This window comes from Bos grunniens, chromosome 10, assembly GCF_055505025.1.
Source record: "Bos grunniens cultivar Pamir isolate PY7600 chromosome 10, Bosgru_T2T1.0, whole genome shotgun sequence".
NCBI lineage: Eukaryota > Metazoa > Chordata > Mammalia > Artiodactyla > Bovidae > Bos > Bos grunniens.
Window position 1 is genome coordinate 86,288,660 of NC_141174.1, and position 23,013 is coordinate 86,311,672.

General features: G+C 48.6%; 2 long non-coding RNA genes across 3 annotated transcripts in view; both read right to left on the reverse strand.

Annotated features, from left to right (window-relative positions):
- Positions 1 to 8,519: 8,519 nt before the first annotated feature.
- LOC147365262 (uncharacterized) lies at positions 8,520 to 14,008 on the reverse strand. Of its 2 annotated transcripts, none has more exons than XR_015135322.1 (3): positions 13,277 to 14,008; positions 12,011 to 12,096; positions 8,520 to 9,532 (listed from the first exon to the last, which is right to left on the reverse strand). It is a non-coding gene; the product is annotated as an uncharacterized LOC147365262 (long non-coding RNA). The 2 variants fall into 2 exon arrangements; XR_015135323.1 differs by lacking the exon at positions 13,277 to 14,008 and adding an exon at positions 12,301 to 13,249.
- A 5,997-nt stretch (positions 14,009 to 20,005) lies between these two features.
- The window catches only part of LOC147365263 (uncharacterized), a 45,050-nt gene continuing 42,042 nt past the window's right edge, over positions 20,006 to 23,013 (reverse strand). Inside the window, exon 3 of the long non-coding RNA XR_015135326.1 lies at positions 20,006 to 22,000. This is a non-coding gene — a long non-coding RNA (uncharacterized LOC147365263). The remainder of the gene's footprint in view (positions 22,001 to 23,013) is intronic.

The following is a 23,013-nucleotide window of genomic DNA, read 5'->3' on the forward strand; positions in this document are numbered from 1 at the left end:
GACAAAAAAGCTCTTCTCCCTCTCCCCACTTTTACTTTGATTATAAAACTGTAGCCCAGTAAGTTCTTGGGGTGTGACATCCTCTCATCGGCCTGCTTGTAAGCCTCTCAAGGGTTCTATTCTAATAAATCATCTCTTGTCTATCACTTTGTCTCTTGCTGAATTCTTTCTGCATTGAGACATAAAGGACCAGAGCTCTTGAGGTCCCTGAACATGACACCAAACAGTTTCAGTTGCACAAGATGGACGAAGACGTAGGCTCGGCCACCCTTTAGATGAAGACTTGAAGTTGCTCACTTGGCCAGGAGTTCCATGTGAACTTAAAAGATGTGATACAGTGGCTAGGAAAGGTACTGCACATTTAGCTTGCATTCCTAGAAGCATGGTATTTAGGTCAAGCGAGGTGAGGATCCCACTGTCCACAGGACTGGCCAGACTTCATCAAGGTCTGGGGTCTAACTGATGAACAACCAGAGCAGTTGTAAACCAGCAGCCCAGGGGCTGGATCCAGCCTACAGATACACTGTGTTTGGCTTATAGAATGCTATAGAAAAGAACAAAAAAGAAAAAGAAAAAACTGATCTGAAAAAAATCAGAATCTTTCAAATAGAAACCCAGGCTTCCAGCAGCTTTTGAAAAAGTTCAGAAGCTCTGGCACCATCCTTTATGACAACACCTGGCTGGACCTGAACACTGCTTTCTTTAGATCATGCATTCACTTGGCATTTTGCCAAAGTGCTTACCATCCCTTGTTGTCCCCGCATAGCAAGATGGAGGGTTAGTTGCCTTTATCACTGAATTTGCAGAGAAAAACTTTTCAGTATCCTTGTCTCTATGAAAAGTGGGAAAATAAAAAATGAGAAGCTCATGTGACTTGCTGTACCTGGCCTGCTGCTCTGTTTATTTTCATTACTGGTCTGGTGTCTGCAGAAGTTTGAATTTGTAGTCTGAGTGCACTATACATAGAGGAAGAAGCACAGCATGTAGGAAGGTATCACAGGGAAGAGGTACAGCAGTTGTAGACTTATAGCTTGGAGAAGAAAAGGCACAGAGGATGCATGATTCAGGAGTGCAGACACTGGAAGGACTATCAGAGGGCAGAGGGACTGGCTTATGTGCTACTCTGGTGGGCAGACAGACTACGCAAGTTCGAGAGAAGCAGATGTCAGCTTAATACGTGGATGAGTGTTTGAGAACACAGCTTTCCAAGCAGGAATGAGGCATCTGGAGGGGTAGAGAGCTAGAAGAGGCAGAAGTTGTCAGGGGATGGGACAGAGAGAACGAAGGAGGAGGCAGTACACATCCAGGAATTCTGGTCCAGCTTCTATTCACTGTGGCCTTGAATAAGTTGCTTGATTTGATGCCTATAAGACAGATATTAAAATTATGCAACCTTTTAGAAACTTGGTAAGAGTAGAATCGGGCCTACCTGGTGACTCAGAGGGTAAAGAGTCTGCCTGCAGTGTAGGAGACCCGGGTTCAATTTCTGAGTCAGGAAGATTCCCCTGGAGAAGGGAATGGCTAGCCACTCCAATATTTTTGCCTGGAGAATTCCACGGCAGAGGAACATGATGGGCTACAGTCCATGGGGTCGCAGAGAGTCGGACATGACTGAGTGACTTTCACTTTCAAGGGTAGAATTAATCAAGGAACTTCCCTGGTTGTCCAGTGGTTAAGAATCTACCTCGCAATGCAGGGGAGTTGGGTTCCATCCCTGGTAGGGGAACTAAGATCTCACACGTAGCAGAGCGACTAAGCCCAAGAGCCGCAACTAGAGTCTGTGTGCCGTTTTTTCATCGCAAGGAAAGATCCTGCAAGATGCAACTAAGATCCAATACAGCCTAATTAATTAATTATTTTTTTAAAAAGATAATAAAAATCAAGTCAGTTATTTTGTATAATATTTGGCTTGTAGTCAATATTCAATAAATATTAGCTATTATTTACAATCGGGTGAAAGTTTAGGTAATTGATTTCTAAGAGCACTGCCAAATCTAAGTTCTGTGATTTTCTTGTCTTATTCAGCTTCATTTCCTCCCTCCCAAGAAGCTGCTGAAAAGAAAGAAAATGAGTGAGTTTCAATCTCATTTTCTTTTATTGCTTTCCTCCCACTCCTTCCAAAGCACTTCTAACTCATGAAATGGCCACAGGCTAACTTTGTGAACTACAGACTTTATTTTTAGCTCCTTCTATGGTCTCTTTTTTTGTGATCCAAAATCCTGAAAGTTAGCTAACGTTGGCAGACGGTATGCCCATTTGAAAATGTCTGCTCGTTGCCATTGCTTCAGATCTAAAGTTGATTGTCCTGGGATCTCTTATCAGTAGTGATGTTATCAGTGGACTGGATCAACTTCAAGGTCAATCAGCTTCCTATGAAATCAAACAGCCTGGAACCAGACCATTGTATATTGGTTTGATACAATTTCCAAGCCACTTGTTTATGACAAGTGGAATTATTTGAACCCACTTATATGGCAAAGATTTTTAAAAAGTGTTTTTTTTTGGTGGTGAAGTGGTTTTGATATCAGAATGAAGTAAGGAAGCCATATTAGGATGTCATCATCTCATCTGTTGTCAGCGGATGAGGCACTTGGTCGCTGCTGAAGGCCCTGCTGGGAGCCTATCAGTAAGAACAAGTGGAGAAGCAGCTGTGTCAAGGGGATATTTAGAATATGAATAGTAGGCGTTGTAGTGGAGAGTTCAGGTCTGGGTAAAGCCACCCTTTGCTGATCCAGCTCTCCAAAAATTTTGAGACACTTGCTCCTACATGCCCAGGCTACTCTGGCTTGGCAGGGCGTTAAGCCGAGTGGCAGTCTCAGGAAGAGAAGAGACACCTGTTCCTGCCTCAGGGAGGTACTCTTGTGCACAGTGTTGCAAGCCCTGCCACAGTCCCTGGAGTGATAACCCTCAGAGCAGCCTAGCCTGCCCAGCAGCAGATGCCTCTGTTTCCTAGTAACCTGCTCGAGCAGCAAAGGACTTTTATTTTTGTATTGGTAGCTAGATGTCAGCTCTCAGTTGACAAAGCCAGCTCTCCCTAGAAACCACAGCTCATAGAAAGGTACACCTCGAACTGTATTTGGACTTTATTTCTGTCATCTCCCCTTGCCTGAAACAACAGTGTGATTAATCTATCATTTGTTTGGAATGTGTTATTTCTTTGTTGGCTTCTTAAGAGACATGATCCTGGATGCTGTTGGCTTGTGAAATTATTATAATTCAATGGTGAACCTGTGCTAAATAAATTGCTGGCAAAGACAAACCAGTCTCTAAGCTTCATTTGCCACTCCCCAAACAAAAACACAGACAAATACAAAATGCTGAGCCACTAAATTGAGACAGAGACCTCATCCTTGGAGCATGGGATAGATATGATGTAGAGGCTGGGTGTACAGGCTGCTGGGCTGGTTTAATGAGGAGGAGGAAATCATGAAATGTGTTTGAAACACATTTGTTTTTCTAGCAGTGGGGGACACTGTGAAATATATATCCATTCCTCTTTCCTCTTTACTAGTCAAAACCCCATTTTTAGGGGGAATGTCAGTGTGCCACATCAGTTGAAGTTCCTTAGTCTCTGCAGCTGATTTTGACCAATGATTAAAAGTTTATTTCTCCTGCCACGAGCATAACAAATCTCTTACTTGTTTAGGTCACTGTTTATCAGATGTTCTGTTACTTCTAGCCAAACAGAATCTCTATAATTTGCAGATCCTCAACTAGGTGTCCAACAATTCAAGTGTGATTCACTTGATGTCAAACCCCACACGTTAAGGGCATAGTTCCACGTGACTGCCTGATACACCAATCACGAGTCCTGGGCCACCTATCCTTCTGACCAACCAGCTATAAATCAGGGGTTCTCATGACCCCCTCCTCAGGTTTGGTGATTTGCTCGAACAGCTCACAGAACTCAGGAAAACACTTGTTTTCTGGTTTATTATAAAAGATAGAACTCTGGAACAGCCAAATGGAAGAGACGCACAGGGTTAGGGATGGGTGTGTGTGGAGACACAGCTGACTAAACCATCGGCCACTGGTGATGAAACTCTAGTCTCCAGCCCCTCTTCCTTCCCTGGAGATTGGATGGGTTAAGGTTCCACATTCCAACCTTCTAATCATGCCTCGGTCTTTCTGGTGACCAGTCCCCATCCTGAAGCTATGTTAAGACCCCAGTCTCCAGTCATCTCATTAGTATACAAAAGACATTATCATTCAGGAGATTCCAAGGGTTTTAGGAGTTCTATGCTAGGAACCAGAGACGAAGACCAAATATTTACTTTTTATGCTACCGCAGAATCATATATGATTCATAGGCCAACTGCTCACTAGGTGTCTCCATTAATTTTTATGAATAACAAAGTACAGATGGTTCCTGACTTATGATGCTGCGACTTTACCAAGGTGGGAGAGTGATACACACTCAGTATAAGCCTAATTAGAATTTTGAATTCTGTTCATTTTCAAGGCTCGTGATATATAGTAGGGATACTCTCTGGTGAAGCTGGGCAGGGCAGTGAGCCACAGCTCCTAGTCAGTCCTGAGACCCGAGGCTAGACAACCAACACACTGACAATCATTCTATACCCTCATGACCATTATGGTTCTCACTTTCAGTATAGTATTCAACATATTACGTGAGATACTTAACATTCTTGATAAAATAGGCTTTGGTTTAGATGATTTTGTCCAACTATCAGCTAATATAAGTGTTCTGAGCAATTTAAAGGTAGACCAGGTAAAGCTATGTTTGTAGGTTAGATATATTTAAAACACATTTTCAACTTAAGATATTCTAGGTCTGTGATGGGTTTGTCAGGATGCACAATCCATCATAAGTCACAGAAGATCTTCACTCCAAATCTTAGTGGCTTAGAACAACCACCATTATTTCTCACAACTCTGATTTGACGGTAAGCTAGACAGTCTTCTGTTGGTCTCTCTTGAGGTCTTATGTAGTTGCAGTCAGACTGTCCAAGATGGTTTCATCCACCTGCCTGGCACCTTGGCAGGGATGGCTGAAAAGTGGGGACCTGGTATTTCCATATGGAAGCTGGATCCCAAGAATAAGCATTCCAATGCATGAGGACTTATCAAGACTTTGCTGGGATCAGGCTTTCTAATGACCCATTCATTGGCCAAGCCCAGAGGAAACTCCACAAGGGCCACCAAATTAACAGTCTACCACATCAGGGATGTTGTAGAAGTGATATATTCTTTATGTACAGGACAGGACTACATAAACCCTCAGGTCACTTCTAATAGTAGATTCCTTCTTTTTTACAATGTTTTCCTTTGTTTTCATCTTTCTACCCCTTCTTACTTTTTTCCTTTTTCTCTCCTTATAGCTAATCCTCACCCTAGAAGACCAAAAAACATACCAACTATCTGCAGAAGCCTTCCCATGAATTAGGAGCTAGGAAGTAGGAACTGAACTCTTTAAACCTGTGTTATAAATGAATAGCTCACAAGCATGTTTTGACTGGGGCTCAGTATTTTTTAATTTTTTAAAAGTTTTTTATGTGAATCATTTTTTACGTCTTTACTGAATTTGTTACAATGCTGTTTGTGTTTTATGTTTTGGGTTTTGGCCACAAGGCGTGTGGGCTACGACACGGGATGCAGCTGACAACAGCTGCAACGGAAGGTGAAGTCTTAACTGCTGGACCACCAGAGAAGCTCCGAAGCTGGCAAATTCCATATTAGAATTCAGATTCCCAGCGTCTCTTGAAAATTCAAAACAGCAAACCATTCCTGGGCCTACATTCTTCCCTGGCAACAACATGCAAGAGCAGAATTGAGGCTCCCCTTCCAGAAGGGCTAGGCCTTTGCCGTCTACCACGTTTCCCCTCCCCATGTTCTTATTTAAATTGGAATCACAGCTTCTAATTTGAATTGTCTACCTCATTCATTTCTATTATCTGTCTGGCCTCTGAAGGTTTTTGAATTGCAACCCCTGCTTGAAAGCTCCTCTGATTTTCCCCCTTTTACCATTACCACCCCCTCCCATTTATCTCCCCTCTATAAAATGTGCACTATTTTCCACTCATTCACTGCCATTCCATTTTTGAACCCTATCTAAAGTCTTTTCCAGCTTGAAATCAGCTCATCAAATAACTCCTTGCCTTTCATTTAAGCAGTGCCCCAAATCTCACCTCCTTTTAAAAGCCTTGCTTGACTTAATAATGATAAAAGAGTGTGGGTCCATCTGGATTCAGCATGTTTAAATCCAAGACCCCTGGATTCAACTCCTCCTTCATAATGCCTCAGGCCAAAGCTTGATTACAAATACCTCTGTTTCTGGGTTACAGGTTGGTGTCTAAGACACAAGCACAGAGTCATCACGTAAAGCAACAGTCTATAATGTGAGGATCAAGAAACACAACTCAGCCCTTTTCAGAGAGACATATTTGGTCCAAGTTTGGAGCATCATTGAGGGCAGTGGTCCTCAAAGTATTGTCCTTACAGCAGTAGCAGCAGCATATCTCTGTAAGCTTGTTAAATATGCAGAGGCTCAGCCTCACTCTTGACTTAATGGATCAGACACTTCAGGATGTAGGGCGCAGCAATCTGTGTTTTAAGAAGACTTCCAGGTAGTTCTGATGCACTCTGTGGTTGGAGAACCACTGACTTAGATCATCTGGCACCATCAGGCTTTATGGTTCCAATTTGAGCTAAGTAGACTAAGTGGTGGAGAAGGAAATGGCAACCCACTCCAGTGTTCTTGCCTGGAGAATCCCAGGGACGGCGGAGCCTCGTGGGCTGCCGTCTCTGGGGTCGCACAGAGTCGGACACGACTGAAGTGACTTAGCAGCAGCAGCAGCAGACTAAGTGGACACTCCCCACCCCACCCACCCTGCCCCGCAAAAAAAGATCCCCTGGAGGAGGAAGAAACGGCAACCTATTCCAGTATTCTTGCCTGGAAAATCCCATGGACATCCTGGGCTGCAGTCCATGGGGTCACAGAGGGGACACCACTGGGACACACTGAACCCCTCACCCTAATGCACAGATGTCAGTTGTTTTACTGGCTTTTAGACATTTTCCAGTCCCTTGCAACTGCAGGTAAGTGATTCCCAAAGTGACTCAGCATAGGCATTACCTGAGGAGTGAGTTTCAGCCCACCTCCTCATTCCTGATCAGTAAGTTGAGCTGGAGCCCGGAAGTGTGCCGCTCTAATGAGCTCCTGGTGCTGCTGGTGATCACGTGGGCTTGAAAAGCCTTTGTAGAAAGTACCTGCTAATGGGGTCACCTCTTTTCACCTCCCATTACACACAGCTGGGGTGCTTTGGCACTTGAATTCCTGGAAAACTGTTTTCAAAGTCTCAATTCTGCTGCTGATTTTGGAAGGCCGTTGAGTGGCCATGTGGCAGTGTGTGCGGAGTAACATGTCGCAGCACCGTCGTGTACAAACTGCTGCTCTCCAGCCCAAATGCCCACATGGCCAAATAGTTTGGTCTTTTCTCTCTGGGGCTTTCTGTAATGGCATTTGACCCATAATATTCTTTCTGTCTGGCCACAGGGGATTGTGTGCAGACCTTCTGGAGGGTTAATAAATAAATGATGGGCTTCTTTCTGGCCACGGGAAATCATCTCAAGGTCAATGCTATTGCAGAGCCAGGCTTTCCAGAGCTTGCTAAGATTAAAAAATCATCAGCTCCCACTAACCACATCCCTTCTTTTCTGAAACTTTGAAGCTTCGCTGCTGCAAAAAAAGGAGCACAATTAAGCCTCGATAAAATTTTAATAGCGGGAATTATGCACTCTGCAACCAGCCTACAATTAGCCGTTGCTATGCTACAGGCAGAACCTAATCACGATAATGAGGCAAACAAAGGGAGGGAATTAATCAGGGCTATAAGGGTAGCACACAGCCGTTCCATCTCAGAGCACTGATTTCTGAAACACAGCAGCTGGGCCCCTGGGAAATCTCAGTCCCACGCAAGGTTAGAGTCACTGGGGTGGAGTGGCTGTGTGTGCAAGCTTCTGAGTAAGGGGGCTGTCTCTGCAGTCTCATTCCTACCACTACCAAGAGGATGCATTCATTTTTAAAAACGATGAGGCCTCTATTCTGTGCAGGAATCCATGCCAGATTCTGCAAGAAAGATATTGTTACCCAAGACACAAATCCTGCCCTCTCAGACTTTGCTATTTCAAGTGGGGTCCTTGTACAAGCAGCTTTTGTGCCATCTGGGAGCTTGTTAGAAATGCAAGCTCTAGGAATTCTGGCTGTCCAGTGGTTAGGAATTCATGCTTACACTGAAGGGAGCATGGGTTTGACCCCTGGCTGGGGAACTGAAATCCGTATGCCATGTGGCACAGCCAAAAATAAAAAGGAAAGAAATACAGGCTTTCAGGTGCACCCCGGACCTCCTGAACCATACCTGGATTTTAACAAGATGCCCAGGTGAACTGTGTGCCCACTGAAACTAAGACACCTGCTCCGGGAGAGTTCAACCTGGTTCAACAACAAAAACAGTTATTACAGTGATACTAACTATTGTTTCTGTCAGGTTCTGTGTGAGGCATTCTACTTGTGTGATTATCTCATTTCATCCTCATCATAACTCTATGAGATTATCCTCATTATGTACATGAAGAAATTGAGGCACAATTCAGTTCAGTATATGATAAGAAGTCACAAATGAGGAGGATGGTTTTAAGAGATGACAAAGGGTCAGTAGCCTCATTTGGTTGAGGTGATCAGAGATGGAGAAAGTAGCATTTAAGCTGGAATTTGAATGATAAGTAGGATTTATTTAGAAAAAGTGGTGGGAAGGGCATGCCAGGCAGCTGGATCAACATAAGCAAAGTATGACTTGAAAACATGAAGGATGTTTTGGACCTAAGGAGAACACTTCATTAAAGTATGATTTGTGTTTGAGGTGGGACTAAATTATGGAAAGCCTTGAAAGTCAAGATAAGGGTTTGAACCTTACTAGGAGGTGATAAGGATCCATGGAGGCTTCCCAGGTGGCTCAGTGAGTAAAGAATCCACCTGGAATGCAGGAGATACAGGAGGCACAGGTTTGATCCCTGGGTCGGGAAGATCCCCTGGAGGAGAGCATGGCAACCCACTCCAGTATTCTTGTCTGGAGAATCCCATGGACAGAAGAGCCTGGCAGGCTACAGTCCATAGGATCACAAAGAGCTGGGCACAACTGAAGTGACTGAGCATGCATGCATGCATGAGGGTCCATGGAGGGCGTTTGAGCTGGGGGTGTGTCATGGTCAGGCCAAGTTCTAAAAAGAGCTAACTTGGAGATTATGAACTGAATAGGGAAGGCTGCGAGTCCCAAACCACCACTGGCCTGAGAATCAGAAAGGAAGGAGGGTCACAAGATCTTGCAAGAGGAGGGGGCAGAGCCGTGGGATGTGTGAGAGCCTCCGACTCTGGGCTTGTAACCTTAGTGACCGAGAGAACACTGAGATGGAGGGAAGGATGGTTTGGGGAGAAAAACAGTGGCATGCTCTGAGATGTGTTGCATTTGACGTGATCTGCAGCCTCTCATCAGCAGCAGCGGTGTTCCTTCGACAGCTGTTTATTAAGAGGGACAGCAAAATGAATAAGGCACAGAAGCAAACACGCGAAGCTCACAGGAGCCGAACACCCGCTGCAGGGCCCGAGTGCAAGGCTTCACAGACATTGCTTTTCTGACTACACTCCGGCCCCTTGAAGTGACCTGTCATCATTCACAATCCAGGACACACAGAATAATCACCTGGGGAGGTTTAAAAATACCGGGACCTGGGGCTCATCCTGTGAAAGATGTGTGTACTGTTACTGCACTGAGTGACGGTCCTGATCTAAGGTGGTGATTCTCAACTGAATCTTGGCTGGAACTTCCAATTCTGTTGATGCCCTTCAGCCAAAGACCACCAGGAAGACATCTACAATTAACCCAGCTGAGTCTGTTCCTCATGATAGAGAGGGAGAGTATCCCTGTGGGGAATCCTGGGGCATTATCCCCACTGGAGGGTCTTAGGAAGAACCCATCATAGCACTGAGCTGTGGTGGGGTGACTTAGTAGAGGGTCTCAGGAAATGAGCCTTGCTCTAGATCAATGGCTTCAGAAAGTAGGGCTCTTCTATGACTATTTCCGTGACTCTCATCTATGGGGAGGGGAGACTAGAATGAAGAAAACTGACATTGGTAAAGAAGTAGCAGTCACCCACCTTGGCCAAGAGTGGGGGTATTGTTGGGTGGCAGGCTTCCCTGGTAGATCAGCTGGTAAAGAACCCATCAGCAATGCAGGAGATCCCAGTTCAATTCCTGGGATGAGCCCCTGGAGGAGGGCATGGCAAACCACTCCAGTATTCTTGCCTGGAGAAGCCCCACGGACAGAGAAGCCTGGCAGGCTACAGTCCATGGGGTTGTAAAGAGTCGGATACGACTGAGTGACTAAGCACAGCACAGCACAGAATGACTTTGTTTTTGTCTTAGACAAATTTTTTTTTTAATTTTTAACTTTATATTGGCATATAGCTGATTAACAATGTTGTGATAGCTTCAGGTGAACAGCAAAGGGACTCAGTCATGCATATACATGTATCCATGCTCCTCCAAACTCACCTCCTTTCCAGGCTGCCACATAACATTGAGCAGAGTTCCATTATGGTAAGTCCTTGTTGTTTATCCACTTTAAATACAGCAGAATGTACATGTTGATCCCAAAGTCCCTAGCTATCCCTTACTCCATTCTCTCTCCCTGGCAACCATAAGTTTGGTCTCTGTATCTTTTTTTTTTTTGGTCACACTGTGCAGCATATGTGGGATCTTAGTGCCCCAACCTGGGAATAGAACCTGTGCCCCCTGCAGTGAAAGTTAACCACTGAGCCACCAGGGAAGTCTCAAGTCTTAGACAAAATTACCAAGTGGCCTTGCTTCATCTCATTTTATCTTGATCTCAGAGTAAACTTTGAGGCCGGTGTTGTGTGAAGTCGTTCATACCTAACAGGTGTATAACCCAACTCTGCTGTGGGCGTCAGGCCAGCTTCTGAAAGTCAGGGCTCCCACATTTTTTCTTTCTCACGGCCCATTCCCCACCCTCCCCCACCACCCACAAAGGATAGAGAAGAGGGGAGAAGGAAGCAAGCAGAAGGTTTAAATTTAAGAAAGAAAAGAGGAAAGAGAAGGAAACTGTGAGGCTGGATGTGGGGAGACTTAACCTCATGGATTCAGCTTCCCAGCTGAACACAGGTGGCTGGACAGGAGGGCCTGGCCTGAGCTACCAGGATGACAGGGATGCCATTCGCTGTCCTTCCACTGCCCTGCAGCCCAGCCCTCACTCAAGGTCAGCAATGACCTTGCCACCCATCCCCCCTTGGAACCAACGCACTTTCCCACCATCTGTTTGGCATCAGTCAGTTGGTGATGCTCAGCGTGGTGTGAAGGGGAATCTGCTCACGGAAGAGGAGAAGGGTGAGCAGTGAAAGGATCCAGGCTCTCGCAGCACTGCATGTGTATGCTCTCATGCACACGTGCACACCTGTGTGTGCTCACTCTGGCTTAGAGACATCTCAGCCAGACCGTTCCTACCCAAGCTGTGTGGACTGCAAGTTCTTCCTGAATCTGGAGTCTGAGCCCAGAGCAGGTGTCTGTGGCCTCTCCACCCCAACTCCAAAAATATAGGGAGGAGAGGGGGTGGGGCCTCAGTGCCCCCTGGCCCTTCAGGGCCCCGACCTGGCTCTCGGGCTGCCATCTGCGAGGCCTGGCCATCCCTCCACTCTGGGGCTGGCACTATGAAACCCTGAGGATTCTGGGGCTGTGGAAGCAGCAGCATGCAGGTGGCAGTGACAGGCCACATCCCTTGTGTCTTTCTCACCTTGGCTCAGGCTTTCCCTCCTCCTGGAAAATCTGTGCCTCCCTGCCCTAGTCAGCCTTCAGGACTGAAAGCAAAGGCCAGTGTCCCCCAGCCGGATCATTATCCCTGCCTCTGCTCCCAGAGGGAGGCCTTTGCTCCCCATTCTCCTGGAAAAAACTCTTACACTCTACTTCTCGCTGTGTGTTGCTTACCTGAGTGTCTCTCCAGCTGGACAAGGAACTGGCTTGTTTATCATGTGGTCCTCAGCTCCGAGAACTCAGCCAGACTCATGGTGGACCTTTGGTAAATGTTTGGAAAGAAAAGGAGGGGAGGAGAGAGGATTGGTTGCCACCCTAAACATGCAGCAGTGTCCCAGGGGTGACGGGGTAGCAGAGACCCTCCTGCTGGCAGTCAGCGCATGCCCGGTGGCTGCTGCCAACAGCAGCAGGCTTCTCACCTAGATCAGGCTGCAACTGGGTGCCCTCCCCTTTTCTCTCCCTACCTGGTTAGAGCTTCCAGGGAGTCTGGAGTGAATGACGCAGACCTGGGAGAGTCCTAAGCTCAAGAAGACACTAGGCCCCAGAAAAGCAGCAGGGGTCTTGGTGTTACCCAGGAAGACCTCAGAAGAAGGGTTGATCTCGGGTGGCCTCAGCCTGCAGCAGCTTGAAGTAGGACTTTGGTTCCCTGCCAGAGACTGAGGTCGGGTCCCGGTGGTGTGAGCACCAAATCATAACCGCTAGACTAGTGGTCAGTGACAAGGACCTGGCTCTTCAGCTTTGCGGAAAAGAATTCCCACAAAGACGAAAAGTAGTGAAACAAGTAAAGTGTTTATTAGGAGGAAAGGAATATAGTACGTATGGATAAACACACAAGTGGACTCAGAGTTGTATCCCTGTGGCAATTTAAATCACTTCTGTGGGTAATTTAAACTTACGTGTTTCTCCGAGATTTCCTTTGGCCAATCATTTTGCTTTGCCTGGTTCAGAGTCCCTATTTGGTTTATCTCAGGACCCTCCCACGTGTGCACACGCATTTCTTACCAAGATGGATTCCACTCAAGAGGCCTGTGAGTAGTTAGCATCACTTACTATGGGGTGGCGCCCCTTCCTTTTTTGACCTCCGAGGAGCCTGTCTGTGCATGTGTAGTGGAGGTCTCCTGACTTTGAGAATGAGGCACACGTGGTCTCTTACTGCCTGTCTGGGCAGGGCCCCGCCTCCTCCCTCAATTGTCCTGCTATTTTAGTCTCAGAGTATCGGTCCACAGAGAACCAGTGCCAACTGTTTGCTCCGGGGCCCATCTGTCTCCTGCCTCAGGATGACTGGCAAGCAGTCCCCTGTTGACACAGTGTAGTGATGATTTCACCCCAGTGATTCTGGTTCCTCTCTAGAAATAGCTCCTCACTGAAGCCACAGAGAAAATCCAAATTTCCCAGGAAAATAAGACGGAGGAATTGGGGATTAGGAAACATATCACTCACGCCCTGAGCTCCCAGGGCCGCAACAGAGCTACAGCAGCATTCATCTGGGGCCACAGGGTCCCTGGGCAGATGCAGGCTGTCCCTTCCTGGCCTTCATCTGGGCCCCTGCAGGGGGGACCCTTGCGCTAGGAGGGTCAAGCGGAGCAGAGCTTCCTCAGTGCAAGCTCAAAAGTCGAACTACTCAATTCGGCCCTGCCCTGGAGCTCCAGTGGAGATGTTAAATGCAAATGAGGATCAGCACGTGTATGATGATTCAGAGCAGTTGTAACGGGTGAGATGCATAAAGAGACCAGGAAGAGGCAGTTTGGGGGAGGGGGGTTTCTTTTTTCTTTCGGCTTGAAATGAGCATGATGGCCAGCACCACAGGACTCACCACCTGTCAAGTCCTACTTCGGCCCCCTCAGAGACCACAGAGTCTTAGCGGTTCACCAAGGGGAAGGGGGTGGGGGAAGAGAGTTGGAAATAACATCTGAAATGTCCCTCTGAGTCCACCCCGTGGGGCATAAAGGGACACAGGGGAAACGGTCTTGGCCGCTGAGATTTCAAAGGGGCCTGGCATAGTGGAGAGAGCAACAACTTGGATGTTAGATAGAAAAGAGTTCAATCCTGGTTCCACCACCTACAAGTTCTGTGATCTTAGATAAAGCACTTGAACTCCCCAAGCTTTGTTCCATCTCCTGTACGGAGAGAGCACGGCCTTCCTCCAAGGCTGTGGGATTTGGATTAAATTGAAGGACATGGTCTATAAGACAAGAAGGAGCACAACGCCTGGCATATTGGAGATGCCCAGGAAAGGGTGTTGCCTTCCCCGCCCCACCCTGCCCCTTACAGGACAGCAGCATGTCTTTTTAGCGCTCCACTCCTCTCTACCCCGCCCCCCCACCACCAACACACCAGACAGCCGCAGTTCTCACAAAATTAATTATCCAGGAATTCACCAGAATCTAAACACTCTGTGGGTGTGTCTTTGGCAAAGAAGCAGCAGCTGGCTGGAGGTGGTGGTCAGTGGGTTCCAAACATTGACTCTCCTCTGGGTGAAGCTGAACTCTAATTCATCCTCAAGTCTATGGCTGGAGGGCCTCAAGTGGGAGCAGGCTGGGATTGGACCAGGGTCTCACCTTCCCCATCACGATCTGATGGACTCTAATCACCTCTCCATCCAGACTTTCAGCCTCCAAGTTTTCATCTCCAAGTGATTCATCTCAAAAGCCACCCCCATGGGCCCCTCATCTGCTGTTTAATTGGAGAAGGGGGTGCTAGAGGCCCTAGAGCCTTAATTGCATCTGTTAATGGGTAGGTACAATTATCTCTGCCACATTCCTGCACACTGCCAGGCAGACAGAAGATGATTAAGGGGCTCTTGAAAACTCCAGCTCCCAATAGCCCTTTCCACTAATTGAGCAGTGGAGGAAGCGTTATTGAGCTCTCCACTCCTTTCTTTAAATTAACTCCTGGCTCAAGTCCTCCTCAGAGCAGTGTGTTGGCCACGTGGCTCAGAGCGTTCAGTTCCAATCCCATCCATCACCCGTCACTTAGGCACAGGGCCCAGCCAGATCGTCAGTGGGACCATTCATCACCTACAGACTGGGAGTGAGCTGTGGGTGGGGGGACCTTCATGGGCTCCGGAGGGTGACATCTAGCCTGACTGTAGCACCTGATTTAACTGAGAGGTGGTTTAAAGGTGTCCCACCATCTTCTGTCCTCAGCCACCCATGTTCAGCCCCAGTCTGGACCACCACATTGCCTAGTGACTGGTCCCCCGACTTACTGTGTTCTTCACCCAGCAGCCAGGGGGATCCATTTGAATTAAAAATGGGTTCAAGTACTGATTACCCAGAATGCACTCTAAACCACAAGTCATGTCCTACGAAGCCCCAGGGCTGTGGTGCCTGGCACATTCCCCCACATCAACTGCATCACCCCACTGCTGCTGCTGCTGCCGCATCGCTTCAGTCGTGTCCGACTCTGTGCGACCCCATAGACGGCAGCCCACCAGACTCCCCCGTCCCTGGGATTCTCCAGGCAATAACATTGGAGTGGGTTGCCATTTCCTTCTCCAATGCATGAAAGTGAAAAGTGAATGGGAAGTCGCTCAGATGTGTCCGACTCTTAGCGACCCCATGGACTGCAGCCCACCAGGCTCCTCCATCCATGGGATTTTCCAGGCAAGAGTACTGGAGTGGGGTGCCATTGCCTTCTCCAATCACCCCACTAGCCCTTGCTAACTCCACTTACTAAGGCCCACCCACACTGGTGTTATCATCCCAGTTCCTCAAAAATACCAAATGCCTTTCAGCCTCTGGGCCTTTCCTTGACTTGGAAGCCTTTGCCTTCACACTTTTCACCATCAGCTTCTTCTCACCCTTCAGGCCTCTGTTTAAATGTTGCTTGAGAGAGGCCATATCTTAAGTAATTTTCCATGTCCTTCCATGGAAGGACATATCTTAAGTAATTTTTCACTTTCTTTTTTTTTTAACACATATTTGTTTACTTCAAAGTACATATTACAACTTTTTATTATCTTAGTTTTATTCTTTTGCTATTTACTTGTGTTGTTTCTGTGTTACGGATCCAAAGCTTTGTGAGGTCCGGATCCTGCTTTCAGTTCACTTCCACACCCCAAGTGTCTGTTGGAGTGGTTGGTGCTTCTGTAGTCATTCAGCATTTACTGAGCTCCTACTAGGTGCTAGGCGCTCTTTCAGGCCCTGGGAACACAGTAGTGAACACATAGGAGAAAATACCGGTCTTCCTGGATCTTATGTTCTAGAGGGGACAGGAGAGGCAGGCGGTAGACAATAAACATAAACACAGCGAGGCGTGCAGTGGTTAAATCTTCGCCTCCCAGTGCAAGGGGTGCCGGCTCAATCCCTGGTTGGAGAACTAAGACCCTACATGCCTCTTGCCTAAAAACCCAAAACATGAAAGAGAAGCAATGTTGTAACAAGTTCAATAGACTCTTAAAATGGTCCACATCCAAAAAATCTTGTAAAAAAAATACCTAATAAGGAAATTACATATAACATTAGAAGGCTACTAGGGCTCTTTCTTGGAGAAGGCAATGGCACCCCACTCCAGCACTCCTGCCTGGAGAATCCCATGGACGGAGGAGCCTGGTGGGCTGCGGTCCATGGGGTCGCACAGGGTCGGACATGACTGAGTAACTTAGCAGCAGCAGCAGGGCTCTTTCTGGGGCTTCCCAGGTGGCACAATGGTAAAAATTCTGCCTGCCAGTGCAGGAGACACAGGTTTCATCCCTAAGTGCAGAAGATCTCCTAGAGGAAGGAATGGCAACTCATTGCAGTGTTCTTGCCTAGGAAATCTCATGGACAGAAGAGCCTGTCGAGCTACAGTCCACGGAGTCACAAAGAGGTGGACATGACTCAGCACCCACACAGGCACGCAGGTCTCTTTCTAACAACCAAGACTAAAAGCTAAAGAGAAAAGGAGTGTGTGTGTGTGTGTGTGTGTGTGTGTGTATGTATGTGTGTGTATTGGGTGTGCAAGGTCAGTTAGCCTGCAGAACATCTGTGCCCCATGGCGTGGTTCAGTCAGGTAAGTTTGGGTTCTGGCCTGCCTGGCATTCATTCATTCCCCTTTCTTCTAGAAACAGCATCCCAGGTTTTTCAGGGGGACCTCTCCCTACCCCACTGGATATAGGTTCGGTAGGGCTGTCAATCACAGCCTCTGCCTTCTCCCAGTTAACGGGTGGCACTGGACCCAGGCCCTTCTGAACCTGAGTCCTAAAAGGAGAGGAAAAAAGATTTAAAAACAGAAGTGTCTTCATTCTGATGAAATGATTGTTTGTTCCTGTTTTGTCCAATCACATGTCTCACTTTTCCCTTGTTGCTGGCACCGCACCATAGTCCCTCCACGCATTCTTTCCTATTTACGGAAGTTCCTATTGCTTTCGGCCAGAGATCCTTACTTACGCTGATTCACGATGAATGCATCAGTGCAAACTGATACAACTACAGACCAGTCCTCTTGTTTGTTGGTGGGTGACCTTGGACCTCCACTTCCTTGTCAGTAGAATGAGGACAATCATAGCATGTTCCTCTCAGGGTTATTGTGAGGATAAAAGCATCTGCATGTCAAAGTGATATCACTTTCTTGGCATCCTCCACATTCTCTTCCTAACCTCTCACACAAGTCCAGGAGGACCTGTGGCAAAGTAGGGACAGCTGGTCCCCACAGAAGTTGCTATGGGAACCCCAGCCACTTGGGCAGCATCTGGTGGCGGGGGGTGCCTGCAGCTGCTGAGGGACTTGCTGCAATGACTCTGCCTTTTGGAGCAGAAAGGCCCAGCTATTCTCCTCCCCATGCGTCCCGTTCTCAGTCACTCAGTTGTATTTGACTCTTTGCGACCCAAGGACTGCAGCCCACTAGGCTCCTCTGACTGTGGAATTTTCCAGGTAAGAATACTGGAGTGGGTTGCCATTTCCTACTCCAGGGGATCTTCCCAACCACAGATCGAACCCGTGTCTCCTGCATCTCCTGCATTGACAGGAAGGAATGCCAATTTTACTTTACTACTGTGCCACCTAGGAAGCCCCCCACCCCCTACCCCCAGGTCCCAACTCAATTCAATTCACAGAATTGCAAACAGAACATCTGTGCAGCTTGGGGAGACAGGCGGAGGAACGTACTTTGTCTAGCTCTCCTCTTTCGGGCTCAGGGGAGGCTGTCAGGGAGAAAGAACATCCCTCAGCTCAGAATTCTTAGACTGGAAACAAGCCTTCAGAAGACATACAGTGTGGATCAGTCCGACAGCAAACCTTCAGTGAGTCAGTTCTGGAGCGCAGCACCAAACTGGGTAGACAGTGAGAGAGACAGAACATCAGAAAACATGAGTAGAAGGACGTCAGTGAAAATAAAAATAGAAATCAAAAACAACAGTCTCAGTGATCATTTGTGGAGCACTCACCACGTACTCAGTTCAGTTCAGCCGCTCAGTCATATCTGACTCTTTGTGACCCCATGAATCGCAGCACGCCAGGCCTCCCTGTCCATCACCAACTCCCCACTCTGCAAAGATTTTTCCATGCATCTCTGTAGCCCATACTGTCAACTCTGCCTGGGGGCATTCCTGGGTCCTTTCATCTCCATTAGGCTGAGCTCAGAGAAGTTGTAGCGCCTGCCTGAGTAGTCCCCAGCCCAGAAAGATCTGACCTAGTGCCATCTGACGATCATACAAACCAATTCACGTCTTCACTCACTCCCGGGAGTTGGTTGAGTATTCGTGGGTTTTGGGCTCTGTACTGGATATGCATGGAGTCCCATGGGAGCAGCTCACTTGTACAGAGGTGATGCTGATAGTGGTCAGGGCGAGAGAAAGCAGTAGGACATGACACCAGCAATGCCTTGAACATCAGGATGGAGTGGGGAGACACTGGCTGAGCTGGGTCTTGAAAGATGGCTCAGTGACAGTTTAGCAAAGGAAAGGGTGGAGGCAGAGGAGGGGGTTTCATGTGGTGAGCAGGCGGGGGCGGCTTCTCTCTGGAGTTCCCCTGCTGGAGAGCTGAGCGCCTGGGGCTCCAAGCTGGGGGCTGAAACCAGATTGCAAAGGGCCTTATATGGGATGCCAAATGATTTGAATTACATCTGGTAGGAAAGGGGAGGCCTCTGAAGGGTTTTAAAGCAGGAGTGCTGTGGTCAGGTTCGCCTGATACCCAGGCCTCCCTGTTCTTGTGTGTGCGTGCGTGTGCGCTAAGTTGCTTTAGTCTTGTCCGATTCTTCGACCCCATGGACTGTGTAGCCTGCCAGGCTCCTTTGTTCCATGGGATTCTCCAGGCCATGCTGGTTCAATCCCTGGGTTGGGAAAATCCCCTTCTCCAGGGGATTTTCCCAACCCAGGGATTGAACCAGCATCATTTATGTCTCCTGCATTAGCAGACAAGTTGTTTACCACTAGCACCAGCTGAGAAGCCCGCTCTTGTGTGTAGGATAGACTATAGCCTGGACAAGAACACAGCAGAGATCCAGCCAGAGTGGATGGGGTTAAAGGGACCGGGACTGTGGTGGGGTGGGGGGGCTTCAGGGGACACTTAGAGACATTTCAGAGATGGAATCAATAGACTCATTGGCAGGAGACTGAGGACACAATTGTGTTTCTTACCAGAAACCAGGTGTGTCACTGTAGTGATTGTGTGTGCAGGTGTGTGTCTATCGACGTGTATGTTAGATGCACGCACGCCTGCGTGTGAGGATGCGGTCTGGAGGCACTTCGGGGGCCATGTATGCTCCTGTGCAGGTAAGCAGCTGTGTGCTCTCAGGCACATCAACATGACTGTATCTGTGTGTCTGTCCGCTGCGAGCCCCTCCCTGGCCCCTCGTTGTGCTCCCGGCTCAGGGCAGGTTTCTGTGTGCCAGGCACCTCCAGGGACTTAAGCTGCTTTAGAGGCTCCCACTGCTAATGTGAGCTGCATCTTCCATCCCTGTTTGATGCTGCAACAGGAAGTCTGAGGCAGTTCTTCAAAGGGAGCGACGGGGGTGGACAGAAAGAAAGTAAACATCAGGATTAAAACTGTGAACTCACCAAGCCCGGGTGCCGCAAACTTCCCCACCAACAGGCTTTGATTTGACAACTGCATTTTCCCCAGGCCAGGATTCCAGGCTGAGAGAGTTCTGGGAAGGGCTTGTGGGAGGGGGCGGGGACTCAACAGCTCCGGGAAATAGGCAGCCAGTAGACCTGCCCCCAGGGGCCTGGACAGACTGGGGTGGGGGGGGGGGGCATCCTTTCTTCCCTCCCTCCCTCTCTTCTCCTTCCTTCCCTTCTCCTTCCCTAACCGCCATTTCCAGAGGACTCTGAGGCTTCAAACTGACTCCCGTCTGTGTACTATTAATAACTCTGATGCTTAGTGATGATGTGATTGTGGGCACGGAGGCCTCTGTTGTACGAGACAGCTATTCTTCCCTCACGGGGTTGTCTGGATGAGGTCAGCCCAGCTGTGTCTGCACAGCGCAGTGCCAGGACCATCAGAGGAAGTAGCCGACGGCAGCCGTCACAACTACCATTATTGTTATACAGGGATCGATAAGGCCTCTCCCCACCTCATACAACTTCCTCCACATTGATCGTGTACAAAAGGCAGGATGCTCAGAGGGGTTCAGAAGGGCCCACTTTTCCCAGCAAAGGGGTGGGATCCCAGAGAGCTTCCTGGAAGAGACGATTTCTGAGTCTTAAAGGAGGACAGCTGAATTTCACCAAAGGAGTCCAGTGTGAGGCCAACCAGGCCAAGGAGAGAATTCCGCTGAGGTGTGAGAAGGGAGCCGCGAGGACCCTGATGAGCCTCAGGCCTCGGGCCTGTGCAGGAAGCCTGCTTCAGGCTGCAGGGCCAGGCAAGTCCTATGACTGCGCAGCACTCCTGGAAGAATTCAACCAAACCAGAGGCACTGGGGCTGAAGAGTCTCAGAAAATCTTTCTAGGCCAAAAGATCTTCTCTACCCAGGTGGCAGGCTGCCCAGGGAGGTGCTCCTTCAGTGAGGGACCTGCTGGGAGGGTTGTGGCAAGCACAGTGGTCAGCCCCTTCAGGAGAGCCTCAGCTGCCCGGGGAAGCCCTGCCCAAGATCCTTCCCTTCCCCCACAGCCCACATCTGGGGACTGACGGAGTATAACCATCTGGCCATTGCAGCCCAAGTCAGGACAACCCTGAGGGGTGGAGAGAAGCTCCAGGGCTTCTCTGAGGAGTCAGCTGAGACTGTCATGGGCTGAACTCTGTCCAGAGAAGGCCCTGAGCCCAGTGGGGATACTGGAGAAGGAGACAAGAAAGATAAACCAGGGGCCAGACTGTCATGGGGGAAGATATGACCCCCTCAATGGACAAGACTCCATCTTCTTCATCCCCAGATCTCTAGCCCTTAGCAAAGGAAGTGCCTTGCATTTGCCCAGCAGAAAGCAAGTGGTCATTAGAGTGAGATGAAGTCCAAAAGGCCGTGTAAATGATAATAGCTCCATTTCTCAAGCCTCCAGCAGGTGCCAGGCACATTTACATATTAGCAGCTCATTTAATGCAGTTGAGTAGCTTCGATCTGCTGATTTGCTGATGAGACTAGTTTAAGCTGCCCAAGGTCACTAAGTGGAATTCACAGCCAGCTGTGCCTGACTCCCCCTGCATGCTGTCCCCCTAGGCCACGCCGCTCCTCATTAGGGGAGCCAGAGAGAGTAGCTGTCCAAGGTCTTCGGCAGGCAGCAAGCCCATGCTCTCCCTTCCAGGTGAGGGAGCACAGAGACAGGGTCAGAGGGGCTCTGAGTAAACGGATGGGATAAAGGTGAAATGACGGCACCATTACCCTTATTCCGCCCATAACCTCTCTCATGCTCTGTAGCCTCCTTCTTCCACCCCTTTCTTCCACAAACACTTACTGAGCACCTGCGGTGTGTCAAGCCCTGTGCTAGCACCAAAGTGAACACAATGGACACAAAAGTCCTGCCTTCACGCAGCTTAGGCTCAAATGATGAACACAGGAGACAGCCATAATCAAGTGATTCCAGGATCAGGAACGGAGGGGTGGTGGAGATATTCCCACACGCTTGCTCTTCCTGCGGCAGACGCTGCTCCCAGCGCGGGAGGAAGCCCAGCGTTGGTGCGTTTGTTCTGTTCCCAGAGGCCTTTGTGTTGCTGGGTGAGCCTGGGCTGCAGGCTGCTGTTGCCAAGCACCCAGAAGCCATCCTCCCCTTCCTGGCTTTTGCGAAAACACATCTTTGGAGGAATTATGCTGTGTTGTCTGAAAAGAGGGAGGGTATGGAGAGGGTGAGATGGAAGCAGCTGAAGTAGAAAACTGGGCAGCATCTCCCAAGCAGAAAAGGGTCAGGTTTGGGAGACAGGGACTGTGCCCTGGGGGACCGTGGATGGGAGTGGCCATCGGGGACCCTACTTGTCACACAGATTCCTGACTTTGACAAAGATGCAAACAGTCCCCTACACAGACACACACACACGCATGCACGCGTGCGTGCACACTTGGCAGAGACATTATAGAGATAGACGTTACCTGTGGCTTCTGGGGTAGAACATAGACCAGAGGACCTAGCCTGACCAATGTGGATTCTCAAGGTCCCCTGAGACCTTTGCTTGAGGGTGGGTGGAGCCCCAACATCCAGGGAGATGGAATTTCCCAAACTGGAGACAACGTCCAGTTCCTCACCTGGTTCTCCTTGCTTCCTGTTCAGACTCTTTTCCAGACAATTATATTTTGTCCAACCTTCCCCATTGATCCTCCACCCATTCCCTAACTCCAGGGTTGACCTTAGTCCAGAATCCATGACTGCTTTTCCAGCATATTCCCCCCTCCAGTGTCTGAGTTGTGGTGACAGGGGTAACACCCTGGGAGCGGTGGGGGTATGAGAATAGTACTACCCATTGGGAAGCTGTGAGGATTAAACGAGACAACCCATGGGTAGCAGTTCATGCAGTGCCTGGTCCATGGAAAGTGCCCAACAAACATGATCTCTTGTTATTAACGATCTCTCTAGGCAAGGGAAAGCAGTCATGCAGCCATAGAGGCATGGAAGGGCATGGCATGTTCAGTTTGACAACAAACGGTGGGTGCAGATTTTAATCATGCTCAGGGTCCTCTGTTCATGGATTTCTCCAGGCAAGAATACTTGCCAATTCCCTCTCCAGGGGATCTTCCCAATCCAGGGATCAAACCTGCATCTCTGGCTTTGGCAGGCAGATTCTTTACCCCTGAGCCACCAGGGAAGCCCGTTTTTTAGGCAGGGATATATATTTTAGAGA